At 36.7% G+C, this 15077-nt stretch overlaps 1 protein-coding gene and 1 pseudogene across 1 annotated transcript in view; one reads left to right on the forward strand and one right to left on the reverse strand.

Annotated features, from left to right (window-relative positions):
- LOC117019089 (sperm-associated antigen 6) overlaps nt 1–15077 on the forward strand; it is a 72517-nt gene that overhangs the window by 30268 nt on the left and 27172 nt on the right. The gene's annotated exons all lie outside the window — the stretch shown is intronic.
- On the reverse strand, nt 11433–12306 carry LOC117019091 (60S ribosomal protein L10a-like; annotated as a pseudogene).

Genomic DNA, 15077 nt, shown 5'->3' on the forward strand with positions numbered 1-15077 from the left:
TGAGGCATTTTTGAAAGAATTTAGAATATGGAACAATAAAGTATAATTCTGTGATCTTATTCCCTAAGTCACTAAGACCTATAACTTTACGTATGCAAAAATTCTTTATCACCATCATCACTGTAATCATCAAAAAGGATTTGAGACACTTAGCCCTCTACAGCACACAATACTTTCTCTACCTGATGGTACCTAACATTCTTTTAGTCTGAGGCTTTGTTTTCTGTTTCACGCAAATACTAAATGTCTATGCGCTGCGTGGATGAAGAAGAAGGTATTTATATCCTAGTGGTGTCATAAATCAAGTTTGAACAGTACATCATAACATTTTTTGAGTTTGAACAAAATTGTTTCTCTAACTTGATTTGTTCTCCAGTCACTAGTGTATAAATCCTTCTAAAATCTTTTAAGTATTTACATTTGAATTTCTAGGAGTAGATTAAGTATAGCGTACTTAACTGAAATTTTAAAGTACTCAAATTAAGCATCTCACAAACATCTACAAGAGAGTTTAGCTATTAAAAGCTTGGGACATTGTTAGTATAAGAATTGTACTTTGAAATAAGTCATGCTCTTCATTTTATCTTACCATAAATTTTTAAATTCACGATCTACAGGAAAATAGTTGCTGTGTAATTACCATGTTATCTGATAATTTTGCACAGTTAATTTTGGGGGCTCGCTTTGCTCTTATCTGTGGTTTTAGATGAATGTACCAGCTTGCTTTAAAAATGTAGTATAAGTTAATTGCATCAAAACATTTTGCTCAAGATAGTACTTCTGGCCTTTAAGAGATATCAACTGTAGCTATTTAACCATTTGTGTCATATAATTCTATTACTAGACATAGAATGTTCTACTATATCTCCTTTGATTTCACGCCACACTTTTACCAATAAAGTAGCCACTAGTCACATGTTAAAGTAGCCACTATCACATTCTTGAATTGTGCCTAGTCTATCTAAGGAACTAAATCTTTAATTTTATTTACTTTTAATATAAATTTACAAATTGATAATCAATTATTGGAACACTTACAGTCATGATTGGAACAACTTGGTTATGTGAATCTATTTTTTCCATTGTAAACATTTGAAATCTAAATAGAGATTGAACACTTCCAATGAAAACATTCAGATGAATCAAGACATGCTATAAGTGTAGAACACACTGGATTTCCAAGACTTGGTATGAAAAAAGAATGTTAACTATCTCATTAAAATATTTAAATATTAATGACATGCTGAAATTATAATATTTTGTATATATTGTGTGAAATAATGTATACTATTAAAATTAATTTTACCTATTTTTACGTTTTAAATCGGGCTACTAGAATTTTTTATTTATTTTTTATTTTTTAATTAAAGTTTATTGGGGTAACAAATGTTAGTAAAGTTACATAGATTTCAGGTACACAATTCTGTAATACATCATCTATATATCACATTGTGTGTTCACCACCCAGAGTCAGTTCTCCTTCCATCACCATATATTTGATCCCCTTTACCCTCATCTACCACCCCCCTACCTCTTTACCCTCTGGTAATCACTAAACTATTGTCTGTGTCTATGAGTTTTTGTTTCTTCATTTGTTTGTCTTGTTCTTTTGCTGTTTTCAGTTTTATATACCACATGTCAGTGAAATCATATGGTTCTCAACTTTTTCTGTCTGACTTATTTCGCTCAGCATAATAATCTCAAGATTCATCCATGTTGTTGCAAATGGTACTATTTCATCTTTTCTTATGGCAGAATAGTATTCCATTGTGTATATATACCACAACTTCTTTATCCATTCATCTATTGAAGGACACTTTGCTTTTTTCCATGTCTTGGCCACAGTAAATAAAGCTGCAATGAACATTGGAGCACATGTGTCTTTATGGATAAATGTTTTCAGATTTTTTGGGGTAGACACCCAGGAGAGGGATAGCTGGATCATATGGTAATTTTTTGAGGAACCTCCACACTGCCTTCCATAACGGCTGCACCAATCTGCATTCCCACTAATAGTGTATGAGGGTTCCTTTTTCTCCACAGCCTCTCCAACACTTGTTACTACTTGTCTTGTTGATGATAGCCATTCTAACTGGTGTGAGATGATATCTCATTGTGGTTTTGTTAGCATTTCTCTGATGATTAGTGATGTTCAGCATTTTTTCATATGTCTGTTGGCCATTTGTATGTCTTCTTTGGACAAATGTCTATTCAGGTCCTCTGCGCATTTTTTCATTGGGTTGTTGGTTTTGTTGTTGTTGTTGAGTTGTATGAGTTCATTGTATGTTTTGTATATTAGCCCCTTATTGGAGACATTGTTTGCAAAAAATCTTCTCCCATTTGGTTGGTTGCCTCTTTATTTTGTTGATGGTTTCTTTTGCTGTGCAGAAGCTCTTTAATTTGATCTAGTCCCATTCATTTATTTTAGCTTTTACTTCCCTTACCTTTGGGGTCAAATTCATAAAATGCTCTTTGACCCCAAGGTCCATAAGTTTAGTACCTATGTTTTATTCTGTGCATTTTATTGTTTCAGGTCTTATGTTTAGGTCTTTGATACATTTTGAATTAATTTTGGTACACAGTGACATATAGCAGTCTAGTTTCATTCTTTTGTACTTGGCTTTCCAATTCTCCCAGCACCATTTATTGAAGAGGCTGTCGTTTCTCCATTGCATGTTTTTGGCTCCTTTATCAAAAATTATCTGTCCTTATTTATGTGGCTTTATTTCTGCGTTCTCAATTCTATTCCATTGGTCTGTGTGTCTGTTTTTCTGCCAATACTATACTGTCTTCATTATTGTTGTCCTATAGTATAAGCTGAAGTCAGGAAGTGTGCGACCTCCAGTGTTGCTCTTTTTCCTTAGGATTGCTTTGGCTGTTCAAGGTCTTTTGTGATTCCATACAAATTTGATGATTTTTTGTTCTATTTCTTTAAAAACTGCCATTGAGATTTTTGATGGGGAATGCATTAAATCTGTATATTGCTTTGAGTAATATGGCTATTTTAACTATGTTGATTCTTCCAGTATATGAACATGGAATGTCTTTCCATTCTTTGTGTCTTCTCCAATTTCTTTTAAAAATGTCTTATAGTTTTCAGTATATAGGTCTTTAACATCCTTGGTTAAGTTTATTCCCAGGTATTCTATTCTTTTTGTTGTAATTACAAAAGGAATTTTATTTTTTATTTCTTTTTCTAAGATTTCACTGTTAGTATATAGGAAGGCAATGGACTATTGTACATTGTTTTGTAGCTGGTAACTTTACTGTATTTGTTTATTGTTTCTAAAAACTTCTTGGTGGAGTCTTTAGGATTTTTCTATATATAGCATCATGTCATCTATGATAATTTAACTTCTTTATTCCCAATTAAGATGCCTTTTATTTCTTTCTCTTGCATCATTGCTCTGGCTAGGACATCCAATACTATGTTGAAAAGCAGGGGTGATAGGGGACAGCCCTGTCGTATTCCTAAATATAGACCAAAGGGCTTCAGTTTTTCACTGTTATTTATGGTATTAGATGAGGGGTTGTCATATATGGCGTTTATTATGTTGAGGTATTTTTCTTCTATACCCATTTTGTTAAGTGTTTTAATCATAAATGGATGTTGTATCTTGTCAAACACTTGTTCTGCATCTATTGACATAATCGTATGATTTTTGTCCTTTATTTTGTTTATGTGGTGTATCACATTGTTCAATTTGCCTATGTTGAACCATGTTTCTGCTCTTGGGATGAACCCTACTTGGTCATGATGTATAATCTTTTTAATGCATTTGTTGCATTCAATTTGCTATAATTTTGTTTAGGATTTTTGCATCTGTATTCATCAGAGATATTGATCTATAATTTTTTTTGTGTGTGTTGTCTTTACCAGGCTTTGGTATCAGAGTAATGTTGGCCTCATAAAATGAGTTAGGGAGTATTGTCTCTTCTCTAATTTTTTGGAAGAGTTTGAGTAGGACAGGTATTAGATCCTCTTTGAATGTTTGGTAGAATTCACAAGTGAGGTCATCTGGTCCCAGACTTCTGGTTTTGGGAAGGTTTCGGATGATTGATTCAACTTCCTTACTGTTGATTGGTCTATTTACATTTTCCAATTCTTCATGATTCAGCCTAGGAAAGCTATGTTTCTAAGAACATGTCCATTTCTTCTAGGTTTTTAAATTTGGTGGCATATAGTCCTTCATAGTATTCTTGGATGATCTTTTGTATTTCTGTGACATCTGTGATAACTTCCCCTCTTTCATTTCTGATTTTGTTTATTTGTGTCTTTTCTCTTTTTATCTTAGTGAGTCTGGCCAATGGTTTGTCAATTTTATTAATCTTTTCAAAGAACCAGCTCTTTGTTGAATTAATTTTCTCTATTGTCTTTTTGTTCTCTATTTCATTTAGTTCTGCTCTGATTTTTATTATTTCCTTCCTTCTGCTGACTTTAGGTTTCATTTGTTTTTCTTTTTCTAGTTCTTTAAGGCGTAACGTGAGGTTATTTAGCTGGGATTTTTCTTCCCTCTTTAGATGGGCCTGTAATGATACAAATTTCCCTCTTAAAACTGCGTTTGCTGCATTCCAAAAATTTTGGTAGGATGTATTTTCATTCTCATTTGTTTCTATGTATCTTTTTATCTCTCCTCTTATTTATTCTTTGACCCAGTCATTCTTCAAATGTATGTTGTTTCATCTCCACATATTTGTGTTTTTTCCTGCTTTCTTTTTGCAGTTTATCACCCATTTGAAAGTCTTGTTATCAGAGAATACACTTGGTATGATTCAATCTTCTTAAATTTGTTGAGGCCAGTTTTATGTCCCAATATATGGTCTATCCTTGAGAATGTTCCATGTACACTAGAAAAGAATGTACAGTCTGATGTTCTAGGATGAAGTACTCTATAAATGTCAATTACGTCCGTTACATCTAATGTGTCATTTAGGGCTGCTATTTCTTTATTTATTTTCTGTTTGGATGATCTATCCATAGCTGTCAATGATGTATTTTAGGTCCCCTAGTATAATTGTGTTTTGGTCAATTTCTCCCTTTAGTTCTGTTAGTTTTTGCCTGGTATGTTTCGGTGCTCCCTGATTGGGGGCATAAATATTGATGACTGTTACGTCTTTTTGTTGTATAGTCTCTTTAGCATTATGAAATGTCCATCTTTGTCTCTTGTTACCTTTTTTATCCTGAAGTCTGTTTCATCTGATATCAGTATGACTACACCTGCTTTTCTCTGAATACCATTTGCTTGGATGTCAGTTTCCACCCTTTGACACTGAGATGTGTCTCTTTGATGCAGCATATGGTTGGGTTTAGTTTTTTGATCCAATCTGCTAATCTGTGCCTTTTTATTGGTGAGTTCAGTCCATTTACATTTAGGGTGATTATTGATATATGAGAATTTCCTGTCATTCTATCTCTGGGTTTCTGGTAGGATGGTGTCTCCATTGTTTCTTTGCCTTTTTGTTGCTATCTATTATTTCAGTGTGGTGGTATTCTATGATTTTTCCCTCTGTTTTTTTCTTTTTTTATGTTATATATTTCAGTTCTGGATTTTTTTATTTTTTTTTTTTAGTGGTACTATTAAGTTTATGTAAAAGAAAGTTTCATTATTAAAGTATTCCATTATCTTCAGTACACTTTCTTTCTCCATTCCCTTGTGCCAGTTTAGACCTTACTTTCTCCTGTTTTGTTTTTTGTTGTCACAAATTATCACTATTTATGCTGTGAGTTTATTTGCTGCAGTAGCAAGTTGTCTTTTTCCTCTTTTTTTAAGTGTTTTTTTTTTTTTTCCCTTTCCTTTCTTTACCCTGTATGTTATGTTTAAGTGTATAGTGCCCTATTTGGTGTAGGGGTTGCCATTCCTGCTTCTGTCTGTTCATAATACTACTCATGATTTTGTATTCCTTTTTTAATTTTTTTATTTTTTTTTTTAATCAGGTCGAATAGCCTCCTTCAGTATTTCTAGTAGTGCAGGTCGTGTGTTAGAAAATTCCCTCAGCTTCTGTATGTCTGTAAAGGTCTTTATTCCTCCTTCATACCTAAAGGATATCTTTGCTGGATATATTATTCTTGGCTCATAATTTTTCTCTTTTAATAGTTTGAATATTTGAGTCCTGGCTTGTAGTGTTTCTGCTGAAAAATCTGATGGTAATCTAATGGGCTTTCCTTTGTAGGTTACTGTCTTCTTTTCCCTGGCTGCCTTGAGGATTCTTTCTTTGTTTTTAATTTTTGACAGCTTTAATACTATGTGCCTTGGAGAAGGCCTTTTGGGATTGAGGTAATTAGGTATTCTGTGTGCTTCATGGATTTGAGGATCCACTTCTTTCCACAAGTTTGGGAAGTTCTCATCAACTATTTGTTTGAATATACTCTGTTCCCTTCTTCCTTTCTTCTCCTTCTGATATGCCCATTATTCTTATTGCTCTTTCTGATGGAGTCCAAAAGTTCTTTTAGAGTTCTTTCATTTCTTTTAAGTCTCAAGTCTGTCTCTTCTTCCATCTGTGTCATTTCCAGATTTCTATCTTGGATGTCACTGATTCTTTCCTCCATCTGGTCAACTCTATTACCTAAGCTGTCTATTTCATTCATTTCTTTTATTGAGTTCTTAATCTCCAGAAATTCTCTTTGGTTCTTTTTTAAAATTTCAATCTCTTTGATAAAATGTTGAGTTTGTTCTTGGATTCTGTTTCTGAGTTCATTAAACTGCCTGTCTATGTTTTCTTGCATCTCATTGAGTTTTTCCACAACTGTAATCCTGAATTCTCTGTCTTTCAAGTCACATATTTCCATGCTTTTAAGTTCATTTTCTGGAGACTTTTCATTTTTCTTCTGAGCTGTCTTCTGACCTTGGTTATTCATGGCAATTAATGATTTATTATTTCTGTTCCTAGGCATCTACAAGAGTGGGTTCTGCAACAGGTTGATAGCAAGAGTTCTTTCTTTTGTTTTCCAGTAGGTATTTGTAGAATGTTTTTTTTTCTGTCCGACTGCAGCCTTTTATTCTCTCTTACACTGTAGTGTTTTATTTTCTCTGCAGTGTTCTGGCTTCTCACGCAATGGGGGGATTCCCTGGAAGGTGGGCTTCTACTGTGCGAGCTGGTGCCTAGGTCTGAGTGCATCGTCTCCATTGGGGTATATGGAGAACTTCTGAAGTTCTGAATCTCTTCCTGCACCAGACTCAGGGCCTGTGTGTTTTTCTGGGCTCTGTTTACCCTTGCAGGGATCCACCCAGATAGGTGGGGGAGGGGGTAGGGTGGGTTGTGAGAGATGGCCCAGAGCAATGGTGGTGACCACTTGCACAGCCAGTTTTGCTGCCACAGCTCCCTTCCCTTTGCCAGAACTAGCTGGGCTGGGAGTCTGTGACTGTGCGCTACAGTTCTCAGAACTGCAAATATTCTGTTCTTTTGATCTGACACTGATACTGTTCCGCTCTGGGCAGGTGGGGGCCAGGCAAACTCTGGGAGGGTAGGGAGGGGGCGGCTAGGCTCCATGCCTAAGCCTTCCATCCTCTGCTTGGCAGTGAGGGCTTAAACCTCCATTTTCACCCTTCTTCTGTCAATCTTTCCTCCGAGGTTTCTGCTGTGAGCGTTGGGTCATATTATATGCTGTTTCCTTCTGCAGGACTGTGGACTGTAAGGGGAGTTCTAGCAGTCTGAATTCTTTCCTCTCCTGCAGCTGTGGAATGCAGGGAACTTGGAGCTCTAAGCTCCATCTCAGCTGCTGTACCTGCACGGCCAGTGTCTCTGCACTTCCCACTTCCCTCCACCCCTGCTCACCCAATTTGCCCACCTTTAGGTCATTTAAGTTGTGCATCTCTTAGTTCTTTCCTGTCTGCTGCACAGGGAGTTCTTTGTGGAATTATAGTTGTTCAATTTGTTTTAAATTCCAGGGGAGATTTCAAGAGGCTCACCTCACACCACCAGTTTTATGACATAGAAAATTTTAAATTATATATATGGCTCACATTCCTGTTGGACAGCACTAACTTAGAATTACTGTGCCTATGCTTTGTGGTTATTTGTTAAATAGCAACATGGTGTTAATGCTCAAAAAGTCATACTTAATATTTATGCTTATTAATCAGTTTAACAGCTTTAATATGCAGTAAGTTAAGAAATACGGAACTGAAAATACCATTTGGGGAGAAGAAAATGATGATTCAGCTTCAAGCAATCACTTGATATAAGGTTTAAAATGAACGTTATAAGGTAAATGGCCAAACCACCAGTGTCACACATTGTTGATGAGGACGTATACTGATACATCCTCTTTGGAAAACAATATTGCAATGCACATTAGGTACCTACATGAAATTACCTATATTTGACTGGTTTTGACTTAACAAAAATAGCAGTTTCATGTGGTTTAATCTAACAATATCAAGAATCTCAAAAAATGTCAGCATTCTTCTCTTCAGTAATTTTAATTCTGGGCCTGAATCTTACATAAATACACACATGCACACACATACATATGTATGTATGTATGTATGTATGTATGTGGAATTATATGTATGACCTGTAGTGGCTAGCCTCCAAGATGCCCCTCAAAGATTTTGGGTCTTGATATTGACCCCTTTGTTTAGTCACCTCCCACATCATACCAGAGTTGGTCTGTGTGACCACTAGAATACCACAGCAGAAGTGATGGTATGTCACTTCTAAGAATAGGTGACCAGCTATTAAAGATTGAGTCTTCTGTCATCTCTTTCTCTCATCAGTTGCTCTGGGGGAAGACAGCTGCTATGACATGAGGACATTCAGGCAGCCTATGGAAAGGCTCATATGGTGAGAAACTGAGGTCTCCAACAACCAGCAAGAAACTAGAGTTTCCCAACAGTTACCGTGTTTCCCTGAAAATAAGACCTACCCCAAAAATAAGCCCCGGTTAAGATCGTCAGCCAGACAGATGCTCCAGAATAAGATGACATGACTGTGTTTGAATAAATGTAGATTATTGCACATGAAAAATTAAGACATCCCCTGAAAATAAGCCTTTTGGAACAAAAATTAATATAAGACCCGGTCTTATTTTCGGGGAAACACGGTGCATGAGTGAGCTTGGAAGCAGATCCTCCTTCAGTTGTGCCTTTACATGACTGCAACCCCAGCTGATATTGTGATGGCAATTTCATGAGAAACTCTGAGTCAAAACCCCGTAGTAAGGCTGCTCCTAGATTCCTGACCCTCAGGACATGTGACATAATAAATGATGTTTTAAGCTGCTAAGTTTGGGTCATTTGTTACGTAGCAATAGATAACTTATACATAATATTAATGTACAAAGAGGTTTACTATAGAGTAATTCATAATGGTGAAAACCAAACCCAAACCAAATGTCCTAGAGTTGGGAATGGTTAATTAAATTATGGCATATTTACTCAGTGGGATATTAAGCAATTATTGAAACTGTAGGGCTGGCTCCATCCTCACGAATAAAAGCAGACAGTAGAAACCCACGGGAAGCTTTAAGGGACTACTCAGGGAAAGTCACACTAAGAACTGCTGACCAGAGACCACTTTTATAAAAATATTATAAACTTTCTAACCATCCAGTGTCTCCTTTGTCTTCCTTTTCTGTTTCCTCTCTCCTTTGTATGTTCTTGTAGAGAATTCCACCATGGAACCAGTAGCCCTATACTATTTAGCCCCCTACATGAACCTGAGCTCCTCGAAGGCAGAGACTTATCTAAAACTGGGCTGGAACAAAGTACAAAGTTTCAATAATACAATATGCATTTTCCATTTTTTTTTTAAGCAGACTGCAAAATTGTACGTAGAGTGGAACTACAACTATGGTTGCAATATTATAAAAAGCAAGTGGAAAACAAATGAAAAAATTTCTAGATACAAAAAAAGTGTCTTCTGTAAAGCTCTGACTCCAAGTAATTTATTTTCTTTATTACAAGAGCACTTCCGACCCCCTCTGTCGTTTTGCCTTATTCTATTTAGATTAGTCTTAGCTAAGTAGTTATAAGTAAAAACTGAAAATTGCTAAAATTGCAGTTTTAAAAATTGCTTTAACTCTTATGCTACCTATTACCTTCCAAGGCCATACCCAAGTCTTTATCTTTCCTACCTCCTCTTTCTCTCGTCTCCGCTTCTTAACATAGTTTGAAGCTGCTTTTTGTACTTGAGATCTGTAAGTGTGCCGTCCATCCCAGCTGATTGTAATTTCTTACTAAGGCCCCATTAACTTCAGATCAATGGCTTATTTGACTCACTTGACTTTTTAAAGGAGCTAGAATTACATAACCTTCAAAGCATATGGTATATGTGTTACCCTTAATCTCTCCAACACTCAACCAATGTGTAAAGGTTAGACTGGTGGCTCTGAAGATTGAGTGGAGAGAAGTTGGTGTGGAAATGATGACAGTAAGAAAAATGACATTGGTGAGGTGGGGAGATAAATAAAAATCATATATTAGACTTTTTCGTTATAATATGCAAATTTCCTCTCCCCTTTTCTCACTCCCACCTGCAATTGAAGATGTCAGCCTCTCAGTTCAGAATTGTAGCTATAATGATCCATTGTTACCTGTGGAAGGATGTTGCGTCTCTCAGATGTGTTGGTGAAGAATAAAGGGTTTTGTGGTATTCTGCCTCTCTGATGGCCCCCAGTGTTACCTGCCTCCTCCTAGTCACATCCCTGTGTAGTCTCCTCCCACATTGTATCAATGAAATATAGCAGAAGCGATGGTGTGTCACTTATGAGATTAGAATATACAAGACTGCAGCTTTTGTCTGGGTTCTCTTTTGGATCACTCATTTTGGGAGAGGCCTCATCATGAACACCCTGAGGAAAGGCCCCAGAAGTGGGGAGGAATTGAAACCTCCTTCTAACATTGCCGTGAGTGAGCTTGGAAGCAGATGCTCTCGACCCATCAAGCCTCAGATAACTACAGCCTCATCCTGCCTGCTGTAGTGAGAGGTCACAGCCTGAACCACCCAGCTAAGCTGCTCCCAGATTCCTGACCTACAGAAACTATGAAATAATAAATGGTTCCTGTTTTAAGCAGCTAAGTGTGGTATGATTTATTTATTACACAGCAGTAGATAACTAAACCAATTGTAAATAGCTGGGTTAGACCAAACATTAGACGAAGTTGTTCTACTTTGGAAGTGACATTCCTAAAATAACACTAGAGTACGGTCAGTGTATAACCAGTTTTGGCAATTGCAACACCATATTTGTTTTGACTATAATTTTACCAAATCATAAAAAATGTGGTTGAATGGGGTGACTGATTATCATAACATAAGATTAACATAAGTGGTAGCCAAATTTTAAGTATATTTTTAACCTGCTTTAAAAGTTTTGAAGTGATACAGCTATGTATTTTACAGCCAGATGCAAAAACCAGCATATCTTTAAACTGATAAATAGGTACACCTGAGTGCAGAGAAATGCTGATTCATGACTTTACTTTTTTTTTGGTAGCACTATGGTTTATTAAGCTCTGCCTTAGTATAGGCGCTGGGGCTTTCCCATGGTGCTCTTGATATATAAAGCCCGGATGTTCTGCCAGTTCTTTGACACCAGCAATGACACCAGGAAATTGACAGCTAAGTGCATGTTGTACACACACGCTCATCATCCGTCATTTTCATGTGGCCAACAGCCACTGCCAGACAAAGCACCTTCTTCATCTGGAACTTGATGGTGGATTTCACTTCATCGACTTTGTCCACCATGTTCTCATTGTGAGTCAGCAAGGAAGGGAACTCGCTGGCCTTATTCAGGCCTGGGCCCAGGATTCATGGGATCTGCTTGATCAGAGACTCTGAAACCAAAAAGGCATCATACTTCTTGGCCAGCTTTTTGACCAGTTTCTCATTCTTGTTGAGTTTCTTCAGCACCTCAATATCCATGTGGGAGACATCCACAGCCTGGGCCTCGTCACTATCCACTTATCCTTGGGGGGCAGTGCTGCTGGTCCCCCAGAATACATACGGAGAACTTGGGGCAGAGAGAGGATCTAAGCCTGACGTGCCCAAGAAGCATTTGTCCTTCTGAGGGTCCTAGTTCTTCAAGCTGATCTGCAGCTCCACCGTGTCCATAAACTTCCAGTGCTTGTGCTGGTTTCTGTGCAGGACTTCCCGCACTGCCTCGTACAGGGTGTCGCGGGAGACTTTGCTGCTCATGTTGTGTCGCACTGCAAAAGCCGGAAAAGAGGTTTCCTTTCCTTTTTAATGGAACAAATAAAATATAACTTTTTGTAGGGCTTAGGAACAGTGAGTTAAAGGCAATGTTTGAAAAATAAACTAAAAGCAATAAAGTTAAAAGATATTAGAGTTCCTGAGGTGTTTGATTTGCCTAATTATTTTTGAATTAGTGTGCTAAATACACACACACACACACACACACACACACACACATTTTTTCTTTTGTTTCTTTTGGCGAGCCTCTTCACTTTGAGTACTTTTTATGAGTTCTCATGATGGATCAGTTAATTTTGCTCAAATTCTCTCCCACATCTCTGCTGTGAGCAGAAAATTTGAGTATTATATGTTTAAATTAATCCTTTTTTTTGCAGACCAATGATTAGGTTTTCATTAATTTCTTGGAATTTTCCTCTGAATTTTCTTAAATAACTACTAGAGTGGTTCTTTTATGACTCAAAAACATGACTGCAAGAATCAAAGTTAGAACATCACCGTTCCACGTCCAGAAAGCCCCCCACAGGCTGTGTTAGCCTGTGCTGTAAAATGGCAGTTGCAGGCTGTAGCTGGCCCACAGATGGATGTATTTTATTTGGCCTGCACTACATTGCCTCACACAGTCTTCTTAAAAAAAAAAAAAAAAAAAAAAAAAAAGTTGTCAACACTTAAAAATCGAGAAATTTCACATTAAAAATCAGATTTCTGGCTTCTCTTGAAAAATCAAAAGATCTGACAACATAGGCCTGTATTCCTACATGGCCACACTGGGCTGAAGCTGAGTAACTGCTGTTCCTTGTAGCTGGTGCCTATACTTTTCCATTTCACTGCTGCTCCCCCACTGGGTATTTTTCTGACACCCTCTGGCTTTACTTATTCTAGTTTCTTGCGTGGGCCTCGTGGACATTTCAGCTTACCACTCCTGATCTAAACAAGCAACTAGCCATAAATAACAGTTAAGAGGAAGGGTGGAGGCCATCGTGAGCACTATTGAAGCAAAATTGCTTGCGCCTGATTTGTGTAGTTTTACCTGTTACAGTCATGCTTATTATATGCGAACGGGCATGCCTGTCTGCTGTCTTCCTTTCTAGTCAGCATGAAGTCATTTCTAATATTCTATTCATCAGTTTTAGATAGTACTAATTTTATAACTAATGTTGAGCTTAAAAGTCAGCCCTTTTATCTCTGTGTTTTTTTATTTTAAAATTAAATCTGAAGTTACACTGATCTTTTTTTGATTATGCTAAGTTGAAGATTTGAATCCATTTAAATGGTGACACTTCACACCTGTTAGTTAAAGAGAACTTTATTTTGTTAGGAAAAAAAAACCACCCAAAACCAAAAATCCAGGTCCTAAAAACAGCAGAGAAGAAAATTCATAAGAAAAAGCAACTGTGTGAAAAGCAAAGATTATCACCCCAAATTTTCATGTTATAATATTCAAAGAACTGCATGCACATAAGCCTCATACATATTATTAGAAAGAACCGTGGAAAAACAGGCAGAGAGAAGTGTGATGGGATGACCCCGCCACCACCCCTGTCACAGTCCCACAGAGGAGCCTGCCTCAGTTCCTTCACTCAGTAATGAGCTATTCGTGAGGCCCAAAAATACTAGGTATTCCTTTACTGAAAACAGCTGACCATCAAATCTGAGAGCTGTGTATTCAATTGTACATATTTGTACAATAGATGGTTTTTGTTATTTATGAATAAGGAAGGTGCTATTGGACAGTTTATTCTCTCTGACAATTTGCATCTAAAATTGTTTAAAATAAATGTAATCCTTAACATTTAAAAAATGTAATATTTTAACTGTAAAAAGGGTGTGGATTAAGGTAAGAGAGAAAGTGTGAAAAAGTAAATGGGTATTTCTAGTGTATAGTAGTAATTATTTACAGAATAATTATACACCCTTTCCTAATATTTTCTTTAAAGGAGACATACATTCCCACCATGTTTTTTTTGTTTGTTCGTTTGTTTTTGTTTGTTTGTTTTTTACCTCCATTAGCATTTATTTGATGCTGAATTTACTCCTGGGCCATAAGTTTTTGTTTCTTCAGTTTCTTCTGGGATAGCTTTTTCTTCTGTGTAACCTCCTCTTCTGGTTTAGAACAATCTACTCTTTGTTACATTTCAGTGTGGCAGGGAGAGCTCATGTATGGATTAATCCATCCATGAGAGTCTACATCTAAACCCTTAAGTTCACCATTACTCTCTGCATTTTTAAGCATGTGCTGCAAAAATTCTGCACTCTTTTTGAGCCACTGAGCCCCACTGTTTGGCCTGGGCACAGTTACCGACTCCACCATTGTAAGGATGGAACAGCACACATTGCTTCTGTAATGTGACAGCCTTTAGATTGTTGGTGGCTTTTCGGATATGCATGCCCCTGATGGCCTGGGCAGTTTTCACGAGTGTTCTTAAAGTGAACATGAAGATTTGGACCTCTTGATTTGCATGATTTTGTGGGGTTCTCTGGGTCAAGTGAATAGCGAATCATTTTCAGAGGTCATTTCAGGCTGCTTACGGGAAGAACATTCCCACCATATTTTAAAATAAGAAACTTTCTGCCATGTTGAGAAACTGAAATGTCTATATTTATTTTTCCTTTATAATAGTAATGTTAATATACTTAGCCCCAGCAGTAGCTATAAGTATGGACAGAAGTCATGTTCATATTTCTTTTATTTTAAAAAAGTATATATAATCACACTGAAGACAATTTGGCAAATATAGAAGAAAATATATCACCAATAGTACCATCAACGCAGTATAAATCCTGTTAGCATAGCAAACTATTAGATTGGTGCAAAAGTAATTGCGGTTTAAAAGTTTGAAAATAATTACAAAAACCGCAATTACTTTGCACCATCCTAATAAGTTTTTTCTCTTCATTTTCTTTGCATAACTAGTTCTAAT

Source organism: Rhinolophus ferrumequinum (assembly GCF_004115265.2).
Source record: "Rhinolophus ferrumequinum isolate MPI-CBG mRhiFer1 chromosome 5 unlocalized genomic scaffold, mRhiFer1_v1.p scaffold_110_arrow_ctg1, whole genome shotgun sequence".
Classification (NCBI taxonomy): Eukaryota; Metazoa; Chordata; class Mammalia; order Chiroptera; family Rhinolophidae; genus Rhinolophus; species Rhinolophus ferrumequinum.